Source organism: Ascaphus truei, chromosome 1 (assembly GCF_040206685.1).
Source record: "Ascaphus truei isolate aAscTru1 chromosome 1, aAscTru1.hap1, whole genome shotgun sequence".
In the NCBI taxonomy this organism is placed as follows: domain Eukaryota; kingdom Metazoa; phylum Chordata; class Amphibia; order Anura; family Ascaphidae; genus Ascaphus; species Ascaphus truei.
The window spans coordinates 159,794,942-159,801,799 of record NC_134483.1 but is presented as its reverse complement, the minus strand read 5'-3'; the positions used below and the strand labels follow the sequence as shown (position 1 = coordinate 159,801,799).

General features: G+C 40.0%; 1 long non-coding RNA gene across 2 annotated transcripts; it reads right to left on the bottom strand.

Annotated features, from left to right (window-relative positions):
• Positions 1–210: 210 nt before the first annotated feature.
• On the bottom strand, positions 211–5,186 carry LOC142493145 (uncharacterized). Of its 2 annotated transcripts, XR_012801021.1 has the most exons (5): positions 4,860–5,186; positions 3,940–4,044; positions 2,471–2,607; positions 1,898–2,010; positions 211–628 (listed from the first exon to the last, which is right to left on the bottom strand). It is a non-coding gene; the product is annotated as an uncharacterized LOC142493145 (long non-coding RNA). The 2 variants fall into 2 exon arrangements; XR_012801018.1 differs by lacking the exon at positions 1,898–2,010 and having other exon boundaries at positions 4,860–5,181.
• Positions 5,187–6,858: the final 1,672 nt, after the last annotated feature.

Here is a 6,858-nt window from a genome sequence, read left to right as displayed (position 1 = left end):
ATGTGGAGGAGAAAAGCCAAACTTAATAGTTCTATTGTATAGTAATTATCTTATAATGCTATGGCCTGCTTTGCTCCACGTTTGTGTTAGGTCGTGGGTGATGGTTTGGTGTACGATAGAGCGGAGGTATAAGAAGCATAGCTGTGTGTGCAAAAAGAGAAAATCGGCCATGAAATAGTGATTCACAGTGGAGTTCTGAATACATCCAAATAAAAAAAAAAAAAATTTGTTTATTAACATATTTTCTAACGTATTTAAAGATATCACAATTGTGGTACTGGTCACTGACAACTTCAATGCACTCCTGGCCTCTCTAACAGTAAAGATGCTAAAACTATGACATCAGAATCATTAAGAATCTGGTATGAATCGCATTAATGCAATGATGGAATGACGATATTCCAAATATATACAATTATAAGTAATACATTGACACAGATTGTACTATAGATCCATATTCAATGTCCCAAAGAAGGAGGCACATGCTGTACGTGACCATACTAGTCCAGCTAGGGAAGCACCTGCAACATTAGAATGTTGTCCCTTGAAACAAAGACGCAGAGTTATTGCAATTCATTTTTACAGGTGATTGGAGTCCCACCAAAGCCTTGTCTTAAGTCTTCTATGCCTGTAAAAAAAAAAAAAATAATAGGTTCCAGTTTATAATGCATAATAAAAGTTTAATGAAAATGGATTATTCAGGGGGAGCAGGATAGAGGGGAGATAATCTCCAGGGGGGAGCAGGTGGGAGGGGAGATAATCTCCAGGGGGGAGCGGGTGGGAGAGGAGATCCCTACCTGTAGGTGGCAGGTAGTTGGAAGAGAGATCAAGAGATGGGCTAAAAGGAGTGAGTTTTCGGGAAGCGTGCAGGGGCCTCTGTAACCCCCGCGCCCCCCACAGATAATCTCGGGCGCCTCCCGGTTTGCGCACCCGTGGGTTAGAGGAGGACAGCTCAGGTTCCTCACAGGAGGCAAGATCATTACTTTGTTATAGGGCCCGGCTAGGTGTCAGGAGATAATGCCATATATGTATATCCCAACCAGACGATGTACATATTTAACACACGCCATCTCCTGAGCACATGACAGCATTTATTCTTGGAGGCAGAGAAAACCTTTATATCTAAAACAGGGGCAGCCAACTCTAGTCCTTGAGAGCTACCAACAGGTCAGGTTTTCAGGATATCCCTGCTTCAGCACAGGTGGCTCAATCAGTGGCTCAGTCTACACCACCTGTGCTGAAGCAGTGATACCGTGAAATCCTGGCCAGTTGGTGGGCCTTGAAGACTGGAGTTGAGCACCCCTGATCTAAATGGTGAAAGTCATATTCATGGAACAGAAATAAACAGTTCCACAGTTTTTGATGCCAGTGCAAACTGAGGAAAGATAACTCTTTTCGTGCTTTGCAATATTAATACACGCCTTTCAATTCGCACTAATTGGGAAACAGCCTCACTTTGCATTAGTGATCATCAAGAATTACCAGTTAGTTATTGAAGCTACAAAATATATGTATGTTTACTTACGTCAATTTTAGCATTTTGCTTCATAGTATACTAGGTGAAATACTGAATACATGTAAATTGATCTAAAGAAAGATCACAAAGACACCACAGTGCAATGTTGGCCTATTATGTTTCACAAGGGGGGAAAGAATAACACACCCACTTCTTCCTGGATCCCGACCCAACCTATTTCTAAGAAGAAAGAAATCTTTAACACCCACAGACCTACTCGATAACCAAATATACAAGTCAATGTACTGACCCTTTCCTGGTAAAGTATTACTAAGAAACACATCTTTTTTCTGACCTACTTTATCCACTTCCTGTAATAAACCCTTTTTATTTTGCGACTCAGTGCACTCCACCTCTTTACAATCCAGAATCTTTACTTACATTTGAATTTTTTTTTGTCTTAACATATCATTCTGTTGGGTCCAGGACAGTTCTGTTCAACCCTTTTCACCTCCAGAAGGGTATGCAACACATTGCTTTGCCAGGATTTACTCCTAAATGGACGCATAATGTGCAATGAGGTTCTGACCCAGCTGTCGTTAATGCTAGTGCAGGGCACTTGGAAAATGCAGTGTTTCACACAAATGTTTTAAAGCAGCAATCCCCTCTACTCACTATTTGTTTACCATTGTAAACTCCCTTTACTGCTCTATTTAGGATGCCACCTGATTTAAATTCCATAGAGATATTATTTGCTGCAAATTTGCCCCCCATGGAAACTAAAATGGCCACTGCCATCCACATACATGAAAACAACAATGGTTGCCATGGTGACAGCTAGTGCCAGTGCAAAATTATATGAACAGGTTGTATTTGAAGAGAACAATTAAGAATGGGATCAGACACTATAAACTTACTGTTTATGTCATTACTTCCTTTTTGTTCCTTTTTGGGGTGGTTGGGGAATTGCTGCTTCTAACAAACTAAATACCTTAAATCAAGTTATATACTTACTTAAAATAATGTTTTCAGAGCTTATTCAGGACGGCTGGGAGTCAGTGACTTGTGGATGTGGAATGGGAGACTGTCACTCTGCGTGCTGCTGTGTTTGCTGAACTCAGCATGTGCCTTGGAAGAGCCTGTGCAGGTTCCTTATGGTATAGAAACTTTAATGTCAAACACCCTCACAACAGAAACTGCAGAAATATGAAATTAACACTTTTTAATGCTTAAGCAGCAGTTCCAACTTTCAAGCAAGTGGCCAATGTATGTAGCATTGTCTTAAAGCAGCACTCAGATTTGTATATATCGTGCGAATTGATTAAGACTAGAAGCCTATTGGATACATACATTGGATACATCATCCTCTCTAGAGGACTGAATTAAAGTCTTAACACTGGGATGTTTTCTTATGAATTGAATCCAAGAGTGGATATTAATCATTCAACCGTAACGTGTCTGCATTACACATATCTGCAATGTGAAGGGAGATGTCCTTAGTGGTTGGCAAACGATATTTCTGATAAAGCCATTACTAAGATTATTATTAAGATTGCACTGATATACTGTACTGCTTTGTTTCTCACCCCCACAAAGAGACTTTATTCGTGGAAATACAGCCAAGCTACGCTATACTAGGCTCAACGTGGCCCAGCAGCATGAATGTCCAGGGATACAAACTGCATTTCTTTGTAAGGCATATTCAGACCTTTAACTTGATATACTTTGTCATTTGTTTACTTATGATGTGCACCCTAGGCTGATGTGAGTTATACAGGATCCCTTGCCAGTATTTGCACTATGTATGTGGGCACCCGGTGAAGAAAACATTGCACTATATGGAGCGCGCTGATATGCCAACTAGGCTATTAAAATATTTACCTTAATTCATTGACAGCGTACCGCTATTTAGGATCCGCGGACGGGGCTAATGGAGATTATTTATTCACTGTTCGCCAGCACCCAACAGGTTAGGTTTTCAGGATATCCCAGCTTCAGCACAGGTGCCTCAATCAGAGGCTCAGTCAAAGATTGAGCCTCTGATTGAGCCACATGTGCTGAAGCAGGGACTGATTGAGGCACCTGATTGAGCCATCGGTGCTGAAGCAGGGATATCCTGAAAACCAGACCTGTGGAGGGCTTGAGGACTGCAGTTGAGCCCCCCAGATCCAGGATATGGACAAATATCCCAAATATGTTCTGTGAATTTTCACCAATTAAAAAATAGCCAAAGCATTGATCTCATGAGCAACATCATTCAATTTACTGGGGTTAGGACTGTGTTTTCTCCTGAGATATAATTGCACTAAGGTGTTTGTTTGCCGTCCTCTGGATCAATATGAATACATGTACAGTATGAGTGTCACTCGGTTACAAATTGGCAAAGGTGGGGTCCCTCAGGAAACCTTAAAATGGATGTATGTATTTTTGTGACAATCATTTGTGCCCATAAATAATAATTTCCAAAAATGTGATTAGCTTACCATTTATCTTTATCAAAATAGTGACTAATACAATTAATACAGCAACCACAGCGATGACTAGCAACATGAACATATGACTTCTTTTTTCAGCATTGCCACTTTCATCTGAAACAGAAAGATATGGTACACGTAAGTAAATAGTACACACACACACAATCATTTGGACCTACTGCACTCATACTTATACTAAGGCTCTTTGGTCAGAATTACAGTTACTCAGAGGGAAAACCCTAAAGGTTTTATTTTTTTTAAATACATTTTAACCGAGATTGGTTCTAGTTTTACACGTCAATAAATGATGTATTCATTTACGTGGCAACTATGACAGTAGAGAGAAAATGATTCTAACAAGTATGGTGTTAAAAAGAAGTGCAGGTTCAATGCAGTCCAAGTGCCTATTACCATCTGTGGCTGGGACTGATGAGGGATTACATGTTTTTCCCCTGTAAATCATGAAACAAAACATTTTAAAAGCTCTGCGATAGTTATGACCGTTGGCCACCACATGTCTAAATGTGATGCCTCAATGATGTACTGATACTAAAACTCTTGCTGTGGGAGAAGACCCTCCAGCTCATTATTACTGTAAGTGCAAAGCCCCAAATGTTCCCATAGATTGACACATTGTTAAGTAAATATAACTATAGATTCATTCGATTCCCAGAATATTGTGGCCTGCAGTCTTTAGTGATGTATTGTATTATAAACAGCAGAACGCCTATGAACAGACGCGCCCTCATGTTTCTGAGACAGAGAATCAGGGCAAAGAAAGTACCAGAACAGCACAGGGTTGGTGCCTCTACGTGGATAAATGGGTAAGAGGGCAGATGGGATGTATGTCAGGTGGCTGTGTTCTCTTTTTTTATTTTTTTATACACTAATTTAAAAAAAAATTAAATAAATAACAAACTTGTGGGCACCTGATATGGTGAAGGTCTCTGATGTTGCCTCTTGGAAGGCTTCATTCCAAAAAATGCAGGTGACGTTATTAGCTAATAAAGAGACCCTGAGCACGCTTGTGACATTAAACATCTGATCAGCAGTGACTGTGTAGCTGGTGTTGGCCACTACACTCAAGTTTTGTCTCTCATTCAGCCAGGTTACTTCCGCAGCCGGGTACCCTTCTGACTGGCACGTAATCTCTCGCAACCTCTGCCCCGAGGCTGTCATAATGTCTGTGACTCTCTTGTTTATTTTCTTGTAAGGCGCTAAAAGAAAACAAAGAAGAAGAAAAAACATTTTTATGGTATTGAATTGGTTTGATGTTCACTCACTGGCAGTGAGAGGTCAGTCAGTAACCACTCATTCCAGGTGATTCTCACGTAGTGGCAAACAGTATCACTGACTCGCACCCCAAAAAATCTTATGGGGATAATTTATTCAAATGTCCCTTGTGCAAAACTATTATATGCATGTACAGTATATATGTATATATTTAACCACCTTAAGTTTACACAGCCACTTACATACTTAGTAAAACATTATGGAGAACATAGCATGATATCAATCTATTATTGCACTAGTAAAAAGATGGCACAACCATTTTTTCATGCTCTTGTTACAGAGATAATTTTTCTTGTTGTAGGTGGGTTTCATTAACAAGTGCCTTGCTTGTGAGCCACTTTAGAGCTCACCTGGGAACTCCCCTATATATTAACTAGACAGCAAGACTTTATTACTAGGGTTTTATAACACTTTCCCCATGCCCACCAATTATTACATCATCTCTTCATCTTCGTCTTCTGAAAAATAGCAGGTACATTCATACACAGTACAAGAGTCAGTACAAAATCTTCCTTCAATTTATATGGACAAAATATAAAATGTTCTTGAAACAATCTGCTTTAAAGACCTTCTCTATTTTCTGTACCCCTTAGTATTTAAAAATCCATCAACATTAAGTTTAAAAAAGATCTCTATCTCTTGGACCTAGGCTTGGTCACTCCTGTCACTTCATCCTCAGCAACAAAGCCATGACCCATCATTTCCTTTACCTTTCTAAGGCTAAAGCATCTTCTCATGCTCTCTTATCTTAACAACAGTAGCTATCTAGTATCTGATATTCCAGCCTAATTGCTCTCTACCTTATAATTTACCATCTGTTTTCATAATATACAATGCTTTGAATCATGTCCATTTTTGGGGGGAGGGGGGAGGTCTGCCTGCTTTCTTCTCAAATCCCTCACCTGGTTTCCCATGAAACCCTGTGTAGATACCAGGTTCTTCTCCTCACTTCCAGGGCGTAGCATTCTATTATTTCTCTGCCTCACCTTATATCGTCTTCCTACATGGGTCCTATGCTTGGCTCAAGCCTGTCTTGTCTCTGTACCTCTTCTCATGCCTGAAACTGTGTTCGCTCGATTCTCCTTACCACTGGAACACGATTCCTCAAGCTGCTTCTCTCGCCATCATCAGCTGACCTTTTCAGGGCAGCGTTTCAGTAGATCAGTAAAATAAAGAGTACAATAATAGAAATAATAGAATACCAATGAGCAGTGTTCGACAAACCTATACATTTGCTCACCCCGGGCGAGTGGATTTAACCCCCGGGCGAGTAAATATTGGCCTAAGCAGCACACGTTTGGTACTAGGTGGCGAGTAGATTTTTTTGTGTGGCGAGTAGATTTTTTGGTGATTTGTGAACCACTGCCATTGAGCACTAAACTAATAGCATATATAGGCTATAACACTGATATGCTGACTAAAGAGCACTGTACTAAAACAGCTCCATAACGGAGACTGATGATGACATCACGTGCCACCCTACAATATTTACTGAGTAGGTGTAAATATAAATGAGAGGGGACTTTGGTGCATGTGTTATTTGATTTAATTCTTTTTTAAACACCGTTACATACACACTCAATATCATATGTTTTAAGTAATAACAATAAAGGTTATATTTTAATTAGTGGTGTG